General features: G+C 39.1%; 1 protein-coding gene and 1 pseudogene across 1 annotated transcript in view; both read right to left on the bottom strand.

Annotated features, from left to right (window-relative positions):
- The window catches only part of PRR16 (proline rich 16), a 199,995-nt gene that overhangs the window by 78,710 nt on the left and 104,222 nt on the right, over window positions 1-17,063 (bottom strand). The window lies entirely within an intron of this gene.
- Window positions 2,376-2,491, bottom strand: LOC118017243 (annotated as a pseudogene).

Below are 17,063 nucleotides of genomic sequence, written 5' to 3'. Positions count from 1 at the left end.
TAGCTTTCAGAGGACCTTCTAAAAAGTAGGATCTTTTTTTTTTAGATTGTATTTATTTGAGAGACGGGGAGACAGCACGAGTGGGTGGGGGGCAGAGCGAGAAGCAGGCTCCCCACTGAGCAGGGAGCCTGATGTTGGGCTCGTCCCAGGACCCCGGGATCATGACCTGAGCTGAAGGCACACTTAACCAACTAAGCCACTCAGGCATCCCTGAAAAGTAGTCTCTTAATGAACACAGATGGCTGCTATTTTGGAAGAAACTACCTTCTTTTAAACATGTGATTTGAAGTCAGAAGTCAGAACTATTACTCCTGGTTGTATAAATTGCTAAATTTTGATCATGGGCTATTCATGACTCTTCCAAAATACATTTTACTCCATTATAAAATGCAGATAATTTATTCTGTGCCTGTCTAAAAAAAAAAAATTGCTTGAGCATCAAATTAGACATTGCATGTTGAATAAATAGAAAAGCAGTATCAATGTAGTAAAGCAAATCCCAAATAGCGTTCATAAAATACTTTTTAAAATTCAAGAATAAGAGCAAGAAAAAATTTTAGCAATTAAGTTTTCTGTCTATTAATCAACAATGACACGTTTCACAGCCCAACTTACTACCCTGTGTTTAATTAGAATTGTACGGCTACTTCATGACCTCAAAGATCCTTCCTGTCTGGGCTCACTGGGGAGTCCTCTTGAGACACAGACTCCAAATCAGAACTCAAAAAAGGCGTTGTTTGTATGTAGTTCAGGTGATGCCCCTCAAGAATAAAGTCTTTCTCTATGTCCTGGATGCTACTTACTTCTGCTAGCCTCAACTTCCATCACACCCCACTTTGTCCTATAGTTTCTAATGAGTTCCTTGGGGCATTTTGTCTCTATTCAAGTGCTTTCCCCTCTGCCTAGAAGACCTCGCTGTCTCTGTCCTTGGGTCAGGGCACTTCATATCCTGTAGCGAGATGGCCTCTTTGCATGCCTTCTTTCCTTTAGATATGCTCCCCAACAGGGAAGACCTTGTATATCTCGGCACTTGCGTTGTAGCAAACAATGCCTGACCCACAACAGACACTGGATGTGTTACATGGGGCCAATAAAAAAGAGTCAAGACAACCTCTGAAACTTCCAACGACTCCCTACGCATAGCTGGGACCTCCTGGGCCAGATGCTGATGTGATTCCAACTGCTTCGGCAGTATGTCTGAGAACCTGGCCGAATGCTGGCAACTAGTGGAGAGCCTAGGGTCAGGGTGCCCAGCACTGAGGAGGCGGTTCCCATTCAAACAACCAACAACAGAGTTCCGAAGCATCTACCAACGTCCAGGGTATTCTTTGTGCCAGGCAACTCATCTTAGCCTTGGCAGAACAGCATGACCAAATCTCATGAGATTTAGAAACAACTGCAACGCCATTCTTGACACAGTTATTCTATCCTGGACCCCGTTGTTTTATTTTTAGATCTGTTTCCAGTAAAAGTCCACAGAGAAAATTTCCAGTTTCTCAGTACAAATACTCACCAAAATGCAGATGCTAAAAAGAGACAGAATAAAGTTTCCCCTTATGAGTTGCCCTAACCCTTGTCATTTTCATAAAATACCTCCAGGAGACAAATGTGAATGTGACTCATTGCTTCCTACCTCGTTTGCCAGGCAGGCTCTGGTAATTTTTAGAACCCTCAGATGGAATGGCAGATTGCATTTTCGGCAATGGCAGACACACACACACACACACACACACAACCCTTCCCATACACTTTCTATTAAAATGTGATGGCAGTCCTCCAATGAAATGAGGTGAGGTCTATGTTCCCTCCTCCTAAAACCTGGGTGGACCTTTACACCTGCCTCAATCAATAATATGCAGAAGAAGCAGGACTGTGTGACTTCTGAGGCTAGATGATAAAAAAGCAAATGACCTCAGACTGGTTCACCTTCTATCTTGAGACACTCGCTCCTGGAACCCAGCCACTATGTTGTGAGGAATCCCAGGCTACATGAAGAGGCCCCATGTGGGCCTACCAACCCGTAGCCATAGCAAGCCCCACCACCAGGCCTGTGAATGAATGAGAAGATACGCCCAATCTCCAGGGTTTGAGTCTTCTAGCTGAGACCCACCAAAACCGTGACAGATAAGAGTTGATCAGTGCTGTCTAAAGCCACCAAGTTTTGGAATGATTTGTTATGCAGCAAAGAATAATCAAAATAGACTTGGCAGGCTGCCTTGTCTTTGCACTATCAATTTGCAACTAGATTTAAGGCAGTCTGATACCTCATACTCTTTGGGCAATTTTTTTTTTTAAATTTTTATTGAAAGACTATCTGCAAATAAGCATTCTGAATTTCATATTCCTACAAAAATTATTCCATTATGGAAGAAAAAAGAAAATCATTCAGAAAATACAAAATTCTTTAACTGATAGAAGATTCCAGATTATTTTTTAAACTGATTAAGAACAGATACTACACTTGATCTTAGCCAAAAGGCTGAGAAGCGATCCAGATTATTTTTTAAAGCCCTCCATAATCTTTCCCTATGTTTTTAACTATGTTTCTCCAACAAGGTTTGAAGAGCATAGTTTTGTTATTATTGTTGGGTTTTTCAAAATTTATTTATTTTAGAGAGACAGCGCATGAGTGAGGGGTAGGGGGAGAAGCAAAGGGAGAGGGAGAGAGAGAATCTCAAGCAGACTCTGTGCTGAGTGCGGAGCCTGACACAGGGCTCGATCCAAGGACCCTGAGATCATAACCTGAGCTGAAACCAAGAGTCGTAGGCCTAACCGACTGAACCAAACAGGCGCCCCTGTTACTGTTGTTTTAAAACTTCTTTCTTTTCGTTTTAAATGGAATGTGAATTCTCTTTGGCAGAAAATGCACAACACTGTGAACCCCAGACACCTCTATCCCATACTGTCTCACAATGAGTTCCTGATGGATTTCTTTGAATTTAAGTTTATCTCTATAAACCCTTGATTCCATTAAAATTACGTGACTCATAAAAATACTACTCTGAAACCAACTTTCGTTTACTCGGTTTTCATTCTTAGAATTCCCTCCCACCTGTCATTAAACCCATGGTTCATCTTAAGCCCTTCTCTGCCCAGTTATCCACCAATAAGCACGTCCACAGATATTCTATCAGCCTTCACAGAACACCCCACCTGGAATATCTCCCCCTAATCGGCCAAATAACCTACTCCTCAAGTCAAAGTAAGTCCATCTCCCCTGTGGACCATTATTTACCTTTTCTTTTTTTTTTTTTTAAAGATTTTATTTTTTTTATTCATGAGAGACAGAGAGAGAGAGAGGCAGAGGGAGAAGCAGGCTCCCAAGGAGCAGGGAGCCCGATGTGGGACTTGATCCCAGGACCCTGGGATCATGACCTGAGCCGAAGACAGACGCTTAACCATCTGAGCCACGGAGGCGCCCTATTTACTTTTTCATATATGCTTCAGTTTTCCCATCCATAAAACAAGGCTAAAAGTGGTCTCTAGCTCCTGAGGTTGCCTATGAGAATTGATTAAAAATAAAAGCACTTCATAGGTCCAGGTATACACATAATTATTATGATATTTACATCTTCTCTTAATGGTATTCAAGATATTTTTGAGCAGGTTCTTTGTCTCACACTACTGTTGTGTGCAGCCAATTACATAATTGTATGTGATGATCTGCAGTTGGAGTAGGTCAGCACATTAAACCTTTAAATTACTTACTGACATTAATCATATTCAAATTCAAGGGCTGCCTACAGTTTAAAACAAAGACATAAAAGTAGAAAAATAATCTTCTTCCAATATTTCATGTAGAATTAATTTTGACAAAATACATGCAAATTCAGCATGCCAAGCTATGACCAGAATTTCATCGGCTAAGACACAATTTCAGTGAACAGTCTTTTTCCCAAGAAAGTTGAAGCCCTTTCTCTCAGTTTAAAGAGGTATAAGGCACCTCCTCTCCACCCTCCACCTCTCCAAATAAAGCAGTGGCAATCTCTCTGGACTCAGAAAGACTGATGTCAATAAATGATTCTAACAACCAGGCCCAGCTTGGGATTTAAAGGAATAAATACTATCATGGAAGCCTATGTAGTCCAAAGGTGATAAGGGATGACTTGAAATAAAAAGTTGATGAACAGGGACACCTGGGTGGCTCAGTTGGTTAAGGATGATCTCAGGATCATGGGATCAAGTCCCACATTGGGCTCCCTGCTTGGAGGGGAGTCTGCTTCTCCCTTTCCCTCTGCTGATCCCCCCACTTGTGCTCTCTCTCTCTGTCAAACAAATAAATCTTTAAAAAAGCTGATGAACACAGGCTAGCTATGTGGAAAAAGTAATCTCCATTTGAATATTTCTGATCTGTATTGCTAAAAGGCTTACTTGGGAAGGCTAAGGAAGAATTAAAAAAACAAAACAAACAGGTATTGTAGTTGTAGAAAAGAAGCTCATCAGTATTCTAAGATTTTATGAAAAATAACATTGAGGTGCTTTATCTTAAAAATCAATCCTATACCCCACAGTGGCAATAGTTAATAATACTGTATTGCATATTTAAAAGTTGCCAAGAGAGTAGATCCTGAAAGTTCTCATCACAAGAAAAAAATTCTTCAACTCTATATGGTGATGGATGTTAATTAGACTTACTGCAGTGATCAGTTAGCAACATATACAAATATGGAATCATTCTGTTGTACGCCTGAAGCTAATATAATGTTGTACATCAATTACACTTAAATTAAAAAATGATACACAATTTATCGCAAGGAAAGTTACAACATCAGGCTGAAAAGGCTTACTATGATACACCATCTCTAAAATAAATATTCTGTTGAGAACCAACTATTTAAAAAGTTTCCTACAAAATGGATATTCAGAGGTAGGTGATAAATCCCAAATTGGGAAAAAGGTCTATGAATACTGATGTTCATATTTGTATTATATATCATAGCAAAAAACCGAATGTCCCCAGATGGAAATACAGTTAATTAAAAGACATACCACATACCACATAAAAATACCACATTTTCTTAATGTGGTATTATACAACATTAAATTGTTTACAAAGATTTATAGCACCTCAGAGAATCCTGAATGCATAATGTTTAGTGAGAAAATAAGATAACTAAAGTACATATATCACAGCACCATGAGCAAACAAATGGATGCACAGCATAAAAACCGGGTGCGGGTGTCTAGCTGACTTTTCACTTTTGAATTTTCTGTTATTTTACCAAATATTTTATAATGGAAGACCTATCTTTTATAATGAAATATTTTACAATTAAGTTTCTCATTCTCGGGGCACCTGGGTGGCTCAGTCGTTAAGCGTCTGCCTTCGGCTCAGGTCATGATCCCGGGGTCCTGGGATCGAGCCCTGCACCAGGCTCCCTGCTCCACGGGAAGCCTGCTTCTCTCTCTCCCGCTCCCCCTGCTTGTGTTTCCTCTCTCGCTGTGTCTCTCCCTGTCAAATAAATAAATAAAATCTTAAAAAAAAAAATGTTTAAGTTTCTCATTCTCTTCTTATCCTATCTTCCCCCTTTCCCCTTATTCTTCTCTTCTTCATTTACAAATTAGCCTACCAATGGAGAGTTTGGTCTCCAGGGGCGCCCGGGTGGCTCAGTCGGTTAAGCGTCTGCCTTCAGCTCAGGTCATGATCTCAGGGTTGTAAGACTGAGTCCCACGTGGGACTCTGTGCTCAGTGGGGAGTCCTCTTGAGATTCTCTCTCTCTCTGCCTCTGGCCCTCACCCGCCCTCAAATATATAAATAAATAAATAATTCTTTAAAAAATAAAAAAGAGTTTGGTCTCCAGATTCCAAAAGAACTGGGTTTAAGTTACATCCCAGCCACTTTCCAATAGTGGGAACTTCTGTAAGTTAGTAACTCCTGAAGTTTCTACATTTCTAAGAATTAGTATAATAATAGTATCTCTATCTCTGATTGCTGGAAAATTAAATAAGAAGAATAGAAATACAGCTCTCAGCATTGTGCCTGCCACATGGTCATTGGTCAATAAATGAGAGCTGATACTTTGCACTTTATGGCTCGCCGTTCCCCCTTGTGTCCTTCTTTGCCTCGCCTAAGAGAAGTTCAGTATTGTTAACAGAGGCAGAAGGCACAGCAAACATTACCTAACCAAAGCAAACATCTGTGTGTTCTTTAATGTTGCACTGACGTGTGCAAGATTTGCAAAAATCCCAGGAAGCGATAATCATGAAATGGTGTTTCCCCAAAATCTCAGGAGGATGTCAGTGTTTCAAAAAAGAAGAAACCCACACAAATAACAATTAGCTTGAATTGGTGTTATTTCTTTGCTCTTACTGTATTTCCCCAAAACTGAACTCACGTGCTAACCAAGTTACCGTCCGTGAGGAGGACGGATGGGCTAAAGTCATCCTCTAGTGCTCAATAAAACAGTGCCTCTCGAGCTTCTACATTTTTTAGAGTTTACAGCCTCTGCTTACTGAGATTTCATATGCTACTACCTTCCCCATATGAACACTGCAGGGCTTTAAACAGGACATTTGAGATGAAAATATAAAAATGTGCTGGTTTGGATTTCTTTGTTAAAATTTCAAAGTACATTCTTGGAACACATATTGCTCTTGTCTGTATACATTGCTATATATATAGTTATACATGAATCATATTAGTGTGACCCCTCAAAGATATGAAATTATTCACCCATTCTGAACCATTTCCTGGAATTCACCCATGCTTAAAAAAATTTTAAAAAAGAATCTGTCAGCATGAGAAAACCAAATCTTTTAAAAAATGCTTTCTGGGGGCACCTGAGTGGCTCAGTTGGTTAAGCGTCTGCCTTCAGCTCAGGTCATGATCTCAGAGTCCTGGGACTGAGTCCCACATCGGGCTCCCTGCTCAGTGGGGAGCCTGCTTCTCTCCCTCTCCCTCTGCTGCTCTCTCTCTGTCAAACTAAATAAAGTCTTTAAAAAAAAAAAACGGTTTCTGTATTAGTCAACAGAACAAATGGATGCATAGAAAGAGAGAAATCAAGAGACAGATTATAAGGGATTGGCATAGGAGGTGATGGAAGTCAATAAGTCCCGAGATCTGTGGTCAGAAAGTCCAACAGGGTTGTTCCATTGCTGGTCCAAAGGCCTGAGAACCAGGAGTGCCAATGGCAGAGCCTCCGGTCCAAGAGCTAGAAGATTCAAAACCTAAGAAAAGCCAGTATTTCAGTACAAGTTCGAAGGTAGGAAAAAAAAAATCAATATCCAGCTACAGTCACTGTTTTTTAAATTCAGGAAGAAGTTTCTGATTTTTCCAGGCAAAAATACAAGAACAAAATAATAGCATGATTAAGGAATTATAGCTCAATTTAGGATAGTAACTGGCCAAGGGTCGTAGAGATGGGTGGGCATTTTCTTACTATCAGAAGTGATTTTTTCATAAAAAAAAATGTTAAGCTTTTTGTCTTGGAGGAGTCAATCCCAAACCATTTCATAGCTTCAAATATTTTCCCCTATATTTATTTTTTTAATCTTTAGGATTACATTTCATTGTAGTGTATCATACATACAGCAGACCTCACACAGCATTTGGAATTCATAGAGAACACACTTAACAACATCAGCACATAGCTCAAGAAATGCTACGAACAGCACTCAGAAGTGCCCCTTACCCATCCCTCATTTACTAGCTCCCCAGAAAAAAATAATCATTATTCTTCTTTCATTTTAAGATTTTATTTGTTATTTGTCAGAAAGAGAGCACATGCACGAGCATAGTGCACAAGCAGAGAGAGAGGCTCCCTGCTGAGTGAGGAGCCCGATGTGGGGCTCGATCCCAGGACCCTGGGATCATGACCTGGGCCGACGAAGGCAGATGCTTAACCGACTGAGCCACCCAGGCGTCCCTATTCTTATTTCTAATTCCATAGATTCATTTCATCTCTTTTCAATTTTTTATAAATGAATCATCTTTCATGTCAGGCTTCTTCTGTTCAACACAGGAAGTGAAATGTTATGAATTCACAAGAGTAATCCATGCTGTTGCATAAACTTCATTCTCTCTGCTATGTAGTATTTCATCATATGATTTTATCACCCTTGACCATTTTATTACTGATGTGTAATTGGGTTACTGCTACTCTGGGACTATTTTAAATACTCCTGCCATAACATTATTTTACATGTCTTTCAGTAAATATATGAACAAGTTCCTTTTGGTATATCCCTAGAAATGGAATTTCTCTATTTTAATGTATATATTATGTTCAGCTTTAGTAGATTCCAGACACAGTTTTCAAAGCAGTCGTACCAATTTATTCTTCTACCAATAATATGAGAGTTCCAGTTGTTTCATGTGCTCACCAACATCCCATATTGTCTGTTTTTTTTTTTTTTTTCATTTTAATCATTGTGCTGCATGCTTAGAAATATCACAAAGTAGGTTTAATTCACACTTCTCTTTGACTAATGAAACTGGGTAGCTTTTGTTTTTTGGTCTTTTTTTTAAATTTTTTTAAAGATTTTATTTATTTATTTGAGAGAGACAGAGAGAGAGCAAGCAGGAGCAGTGGGGAGGGGCAGAGGGACTGGGAGAAGCAGACTCTCCACTGAGCAAGGAGCCCAATGCAGGGTTCCATCCCAGGATCCTGGGATCATGAACTGAGCCAAAGGCAGACACTTTGACTGAGCTACCCAGGCACCCCATTTTTTTGTCTTTTAGATAAACTCTGGTAAAATGGACATTCACATCATTTGTGTTTGTTTTTTTGTTTTTTGTTTTTTTTCCCACAGTGCTGTCTTTTTTTTTTCCTACTGATTTGTTGGAACTAGCTGTATATTCTGGAAATTAGTCCCTTCTCAAATATACATATTACATTTCTCCTCTTTGCCTGTGTTTTGTCCTTTCCCTCTCTTTGTGATTTTTTAAATAAACAGTAGCTCAATTTCACTTAGCCCAATCTATTGATATTCTCCCATTACAGTTATAATTATCTGTATCTCTTTAAAAATTCTTTGCTTACTACAAAGGTATGAAGATATTCTATTTTTTTCTAAAAAGTTACAGAGTTTTCTCTTTCATTTTTAGAGCTAGAATGATACTAACATTGATTTTTTTAATCATAGGTGGGTTCAAAATTTATTTATTATTTCCAGTCTATTTATTCAATTGACATGGCAGTATTTACTGGAAAAAAACAAAACAAAACAAAACAAAACAAAAAGCATCCTTTCTCCACAGCTGCAGACATTTTGAGTACTAAATTTAGCTTTGTTAATGCACAAGCACAAAATAGCAAGTGTTATGGATAACTCTGTTGCTTTTTAAAAGTGGTTTGGGAACAAGTTTATTAAGGATGAAATAACAATTAATGCTTATAATCTCACCACATTCCTAACTCCATGACTCTACTCGCTTCTCAAAGAATAAGGAGTTCGAGATCTTTTACTCACAGCATCTACAAATAGTATCTGGCATATTGTAGGTGCTCAATAAATGTTTCTTGAGTGAAGTGCTTTCACATTTTCCTAACTGTGCTGGATTCTTCATTTATAAAAAACAGTAAAATATCGGTTCTCATGATATATATCCAAGTTCAAAATAGTTACGAATATCATTGTGCTTTAATCTGAAAAGATATACTTCGTGAAAGAAGTACACCGAATTCCAAAATCTGAGAACTGATAAAACTAACAAGTTTCCTTTGCCGCAACAACAACTTTAACAGTTAAGACTGGTTCCACGGAAGAAATGACTATTGGGGGAATTCAAGGACTTCTATTTGAAAGCATTAGTTTTTGCCCTTGAATTGGGTTTCAAGGCGTACCTCGTTTCATTACACTTCACTTTACTGCACTTTGCAGATCTCGTGTTTTTTACAGATTGAAGGTTTGGGGCAACCCTGTGTGCAAGTGCCATTTTTCCAATGGTGCTTACTTTGTGCCTCTGGGTCACATGTTGGTAATACAATATTTTACATGTTTTGATTATTATTATATTTGTTATGGTGATCAGTGATCGTGGCTTGCTAACAGCTCAGGTGATGGTTAGCATTTTTCAGCAATAAAGTATTTTTTAATTAAAGTATCCACATTGTATATTTAGACATACTACTGCACACTTAATAGATTTAGTATGATCCATTACAGATACTTAATAGATACAGTGTAAGCATAACTTTTATATGTACTGGGAAACCAAAAAACTCATTTGACTTGCTTCATTGGGGTGGTCTGGAACCAAACCTGCAGTTATCTCTTGAGGTATACCATATTTTACTTTCTTCTTTACATTTCAGTCTCTTAGCTGAACTTTTGACTATGAATCTATGGTGCTTTTACACACAGGAAAAAAAAAGTTATTTTCAAAAGGTCTAACTTATATCAAAACTACTAGTTTTCCATGAGAAGAGTTCCTATCAGAGTTTTAAAAAAGAAGGTTGAATACTCGTGCGGGGCAAAAGTTAGGACGCCCAGTCTGTCTATCTGTTGTGACTTACAAGGCTAGAATGAGAAAAAGTAGAACAATAAAACAAAACAAAACTTCTCTCGTCTCCATGCCTTCCATAAATTCTCTTAATTTTGTGTCAATATACAGTCACTTGGCCAGAAAAGTAAATGTTTTCTATTAGCAAATGTGGTTGCGGTACAACTGCAGTACCACTGAGTAGACAGAGATGGCGATAGAGAGCATCACATGTTGGATTCCACTCTACAGAATGCGAAGACCTTAGGGGCTTTGGAGAGATTTCAAAACTGAAGAAATCCTGAATTTGGAACATCTCAAGGTTGACTAAATCAAAGTCTGTGTCATGTTTTCCCTATGCTCTGGATTACTAATCAATTGTCTAAAATCCAAAGAGTCCTTTCTGAATTTTTCAAACTAAACAATCCTACAATGTTAAGCCCATGTTTATAATTACTTGAAAAAGAGAAAATAGACCACATGCTTTGCAGTATGGTTTCAGCATACCTTTTGATGTATGAACGACTTAGTTTCACAGAAATTACAAATTTGAGGATATTAAGTATAAATAGCCTTAGATTCCTAATTGTACTTCCCTGGGTGAAATAATACCAAAATGAAAATAAATTGAATGGAAAATTATCTTTTGTAGCTTAACAGATAGAGAAGAGAGAACCTAACATTTTATTTAAAAAAAATAGTTTCAGGATTTCTCCTCCCATTATTTACCTATAGGTTTAACGTAAACATAAATATATTTTGAAAATCAGGTAACACTTTTTTTTTCTTGAATCCTGTATATACTTCTCTAAGTTCTGCTGTTTTCAGCTTAAAAACAAAGGGATGTATGTGAATTGAGAATAACTTCTTTTGCAGTGATGTTGCAGAGGTGATGGTACCATGATTAACATCATGGCCGTCAATATCATCCAGGGAGTAGTAGTGAGTTCCTCCAATCCAGTGAGTTCCTACCTGTGGGGTTGATGTTCTCCAAGCTCACTGTGCTACTAAACTTTTACCAAATTAGTCCAAGAGAAGGTTGTAGCCTTGCCACAGTGAGATCAACAGCTCAAATACCAATGCCTTCAGAGACAAAGAAGGAAATAATAATAAGACAGCATATAATGGTGTGAGCTATGGCTAGCTGGGAAGTGTAAGCCCAAAGGCTTTCAAATTCCATTTTTTCTCTCATAGATTTGAAATTAGAATTTATTCCTCTTGCCATTTTGACACAATAGTAAGAAAATATTTCCAAATAAGCATTTAAACTCAAAGTGGAGAAAGCTTCTGGATATTTAACAGTGTGCAAGAGAGACAAAGAGAGACATATTCAATGGCCAAAACCATTCTAGCCAACATTCCTTAAGTCGCAGACTTCATGTCACAGACATTAGCTTTAAAAAGTGCCCCTAAGTTTACACAAATGCCCGGTACCCTCCATTCACCTCCATTCAGACACAGAGGCCAAGATTGAGAATGGAGGCATTTCATTCTGGCAGACAAGAGGAAAACAAGAAAATGGATTATGGATTTTGCCCATGTTAGCTTTCTCTACTTGCTTCCCTCACGTTTTCTTCTTGGGGCCACTCTAATAGGTTTTCCTTCCTATGACTCAAACAAATGGCTCCTGTAAGGTTCACCAAGGGATTCTAGGCTCCAAGGTAATATTCAAGTTTCAGTCCTCACCTACGTAATCAGCAGTGTGTAACCAATTTGATCATTCCTTGTCCTTCAAAAAGTTTTACTAGGCTACTTAGACATCATTTTCCCTTGGTTCTTCATGACTTCATGACCCATTCTTTCTTGGCTTCTTTGCTAGGTCCTCCACATTTCAGTAATTGCTAATATTTAAACTTCCCTTAGGCTCAGTAATTAGATTTCTCTTCTCCACCTACTCTCCTCCCTAAATGAAGCTCATCCAGTCCCATTAATTTAAATACCATCTATATGCAAATAGCCTCTGCTCAGCCCTTTCTCCTGAACTCCAGAGTCATGTATCTGACAACCTACTTGATATGTCCACTTGGGTGTCTACCTGGCAACTCAAATTTACCATGTGCAAAATGGAACCTCTGCATTTGCTTTCCAGCTTTCCCTATTTCGGTAAATGGCAACTCCATCCCTCCAGGTGTCTAGATAAAAGGTCATGGTGCCAACCTTGATTTTTCGTTTTCTTTCAAAGGCGCATCTAATCTATTAGCCAAACCTAGAGGCTACACACTTAACACTTAACTAGAATTTAGCCACTTCCCACAGTCCACACCTCTTGTACTATGGCAGGTTATATATGGCCACAAATTCTTGGAGAGTCCACCCACCAAGAGATAAAGTTTAAATCCCCTACACTGTAATTCTGGTGGGCTCCGTGGCAACTTAGACACTTAGAACAGGACAGAAGTGATGCTGCCCCACTTTCTAGATCCAGGCCTGAAGACACTGGCAGCTACCGCTTTTGGTCTCTTTAAGATACTTGTTCTTGGAGCTGTAATCTGCTATGTAAGTAGTCTGAATAACATACTGGAAAGGGAAGTTCTGAAACTATGTGGAGGGAGAGAGGGATTCATTGATCCCAGACTTCTTGATCCTCCTTTGAGGCATCGAGCATGCATTGGAAGTGATCTTGGATCTTCCATAGAAGCTGCCAGCCAAATACCTCTACATGATCCTTGCTTACTCCTCATGAAGCAGAAGTGGCCAGCTGTAGGTCCTGCTTACATGCCTGACCCACAGAAATCTGACATATTATAAACTGGCTGTTTTTCATAAGCCACTAAGTTTGGGGTAATTTGTTCCAAAGTAACAGATAATTAGAACAATCATGCTTTCCCAAGGAACCATCACTCTTCTCTTGGATGACTTCAAAGCCTTTTTTTTTTTTTTTTAAGATTTTATTTATTTGACAGACAGAGACATAGTGAGAGAGGGAACACAAGCAGGGGGAGTGGGAGAGGGAGAAGCAGGCTTCCCGCCGAGCAGGGATCCCGACGTGAGGCTCCATCCCAGGACCCTGGGACCGTGACCTGAGCCGAAGGCAAACGTTTAACAACTGAGCCACCTAGACGCCGACTTCAAACCCTTTTAACTGATCTCTGATCTCCCTGATTCCAAGCTTGGCCTTCCCATTTTTTCTTTACAAAGAAGCCATAGTAACCCTTTTAAAAATACTGTATCACTCATCTCAAAACCTTCCAATGGATTCCTACCTAATGGATGTTAATAACCAGATCTTAAAATGGCTTTGATAGCCCTACATGATCTGAACCTCCTCTGCCCTTCTGACTTTACATCCTAGCATGTTTCCCCATTCCCACCGTGCTTCCACCATACTGGCTTCTCTGAAGTTGTTGGGACACACCAAGCTCACTCCCACTGCATTAACTACGGCATTTGCATTTACTACTCCCTGTGCACAGGAGAGTTTTCATCCCTTATCACCCACATGACTCCCTCCTTCACTTCTATCCATTCTCTGGTTAAATGTCACTTTCTAAGAGAAGACAGTGATGACCATTACCTATTAAATAACATACCAACATTCCCCCTCCAGCAAACTCTATTATCTCACACTGATATTTTTCCTCTAACCATGTGACACAGCCATTTATATTACCTATTTACCTTCTTTGTTTATTTTCTGTCTCATCCCTTTGTGTATAATTTTATTGCACTGGCATTATTCTTAAAAACTACCTATTTTAAAAACTTAGTTGTTTTTAAATTTACAAAAAGGTGATCATGTTTATAATCTTTGGGAATCCATTTTGTCATTGAATAATTTCTTACTAAGATTTATCCATGTCATTGGATTTTGCTACAGGTTATTCATTTTGCCTATGGTATTATTTTGTGAATACACAACAAATTACTCATCTCCTCTTTTTTTTTAAATTTTATTCTTATGTTAATCCCCATACATTACATCATTAGTTTTAGATGAAGTGTTCCATGATTCATTGTTTGTGCACAACACCCAGTGCTCCATGCAGAATGTGCCCTCCTCAATACCCACCACCAGGCTAACCCATCCTCCCACACCCCTCCCCTCTAGAACCCTCAGTTTGTTTTTCAGAGTCTATCGTCTCTCATGGTTCTTCTACCCCTCCGATTTCCCCCGCTTCATTCTTCCCCTCCCGCTACCTTCTTCTTCTTTTTTTTTTCTTAACATATATTGCATTATTTGTTTCAGAGGTACAGATCTGAGATTCAACAGTCTTGCACAATTCACAGAGCTTACCAGAGCACACACTACTCATCTCCTCTTATACTTATTCCCATTTAGATGGTTTTCAAATTTGCTACTGTGAATAGTACTACTATGAATATTACCATACATGTCTCCATGTACACATGCAAGAGTTTCCACTAGTAAAAATATCTACCAGTATAAAGCCTCGGTGGTAGGTTATTTGAATGCCATGCTTTTCCATTACTCTTTGTACTGAGTCATGCTTCATGTTTCTACTGAAAACCATCTGAGTTTCCTCAGTCCCTACATTATACATCTGGACCAATATATTTAACTATGCAGGATGTCTAGAGGTTGCCTTTTCACCATCTATACTTCCTTTCTTCCACCAACAGTACTCTAATTTTCCCTTGATAAACTCACTTTTCCACTTCCAGCAGTTCAGGTGGGTGTGGCAAAGACAGCTCTAGGAATGAAACTGAGCAGAAACCATTCAACACATCTCCTCCTCTCAACCCACAGTTGTACATTCAAAGATAGCTGGGTAAGCCATTTGGAGATGCTTACTGGAGCTTCTGGGAGGAAGACTTTTTTTTTCTCTTCTACGGAACTGACTACAGAGGTGCTCTCATCTCCTGGATGAAAGTTATAAGGCTTGTAACCTGGAAACAGAATAAACCCTGGGGACCCAGGGTCAAGAAACAACAAGAGAGAAACCAGGTCCTGGTCCCACCTTCAGATCCTCATAAGCTCTTTCTAAACTGAATCCTCTACCTGGAATTTTACACTGTCTGATCCAATAATCCTTACCACTTTATTTTTTCTTTGACCAGAGTTTCTGTTACATGTCTCATAAAAGTCATAACACATCCCTAATTTTAACTCCAATAGTTCCTTTGCATTAGCCTTTCACCCAGCTGTTCCCAGCCAGGTCCCTATTTTGCCCAACACCCCCATGGCATTTATTTTTTTTCTATTTTTTCCTCTCATCTAGCAAATTCCCGCATTTCAAAGCCCAGCTTCATTCCCATCTCTTGTATGAACCCCTCCCTGATCCTGCTGGGACTTCACAGGACCCCACAGCACCTTTCTGCTTTCCTTTGTGCGGTGATGTTCTGTTTTCGCCATCTCTTATAGAGTCCTATGTGCCAACGGGCACCTTCTGCTGTGCTGTTGTATGCTTCTCGCATCATCCAACTCATAAGCTTGCTGAGTTCAAGGACCACGAGTTGTATTTCATTATCTCTTCCAAGACCGTAAATCCTTATTAAACAAACTCACTCTGTAAAGCATGTTCATGCCTTCTCCATTCTCACTCCATTTGCTCAGTTTCCCAGATGCAAGATTCCGTGTTGAATAGAAAACCCCCAAAAACTATCACTGTTAAAACTAAAGCAATAAATTTGCCTTAACCCTTGCCTACCAAGTGTCTCTCACCAGCGTAGTACCCTGGACACTCTAAGAGTCTGTGCACCACTCAAGAGTTTTTACAGGTATGAAATCTGCAAGCTTGTAAGAGAGCACATTTTTTAAAAAGTAAAGCACCTTAATGGTCATGGAGGATAAAGTAAACAATCGATTAAAGAAAGCATTTCATGAGTACATAACAGAAAATCTTAGAACATCTAACAAACATATATTTATTTACTTATTTATTTATTTAATTTATTTATTTTTGAGTGGGGAGAGGCAGAGGAAGAGGGAGAGAGAGAACCTTAAGTAGTCTCCCCGGTGATCGCAGAGCTGGACTCAGGGCTCGATCTCACAACCCCGAGATCACAACCTGAGCCGAAATCAAGAGTCGATGCTTAACCCACTGAGCCACCCAGGCGCCCCTAACAAATGTTTATAAACATTTATAAATAGAAAGAAAACAACCTCTAAAAGCAGGATAGTGATGAGAAGGATGTATGGAATGGGGCTGTCAAAACATGAGTCAAATGAATGACTCTCACTTGACCCAGAGGGAGGGAAAAAAAAGTCCATGAGTTGAGAAACCAGACAGGGCACCTAGTATCAAAGCTTTGAGAAGTGGCTGGTGATTCTAATGTTGTATTTATCAGGAGCCGGTTGATGACAGCGTTCCAAAAACATTTCACAGTTTTCATAAAATCAGCTAAATTCATTTCACAAAACTTCTACTCAGATGGTTGTGACAACTTAACCTAGTATATCAAGACAGTTAATGTCTGAAAACTGTGTGCCAAAAAAGCATCAGAATCGCTTAAAAAAAAAAAAAAAGGTTTGTGGTGCTGTCTGATCTATCGTTGCAGAAGCATGTGTAATTCTCACTTTTATATCACCCTGTTCCCTACAGAAATGAAAAGTGCTACAGTCTATATGCCATGTTGTAAAACACATGATAAATCCACAAATATTGAACAGTATTTTCTAGTCTGAATTGGTTCCCTTGATTAGGTGGTAGAGAAAGTGGGGACACTGAGGGGGACCATT

This window comes from Mirounga leonina, unplaced genomic scaffold (assembly GCF_011800145.1).
Source record: "Mirounga leonina isolate KUSES-001 unplaced genomic scaffold, KU_Mleo_1.0 Mir_168, whole genome shotgun sequence".
Lineage (NCBI taxonomy): Eukaryota > Metazoa > Chordata > Mammalia > Carnivora > Phocidae > Mirounga > Mirounga leonina.
This window is presented reverse-complemented; position numbering and strand designations above follow the sequence as displayed.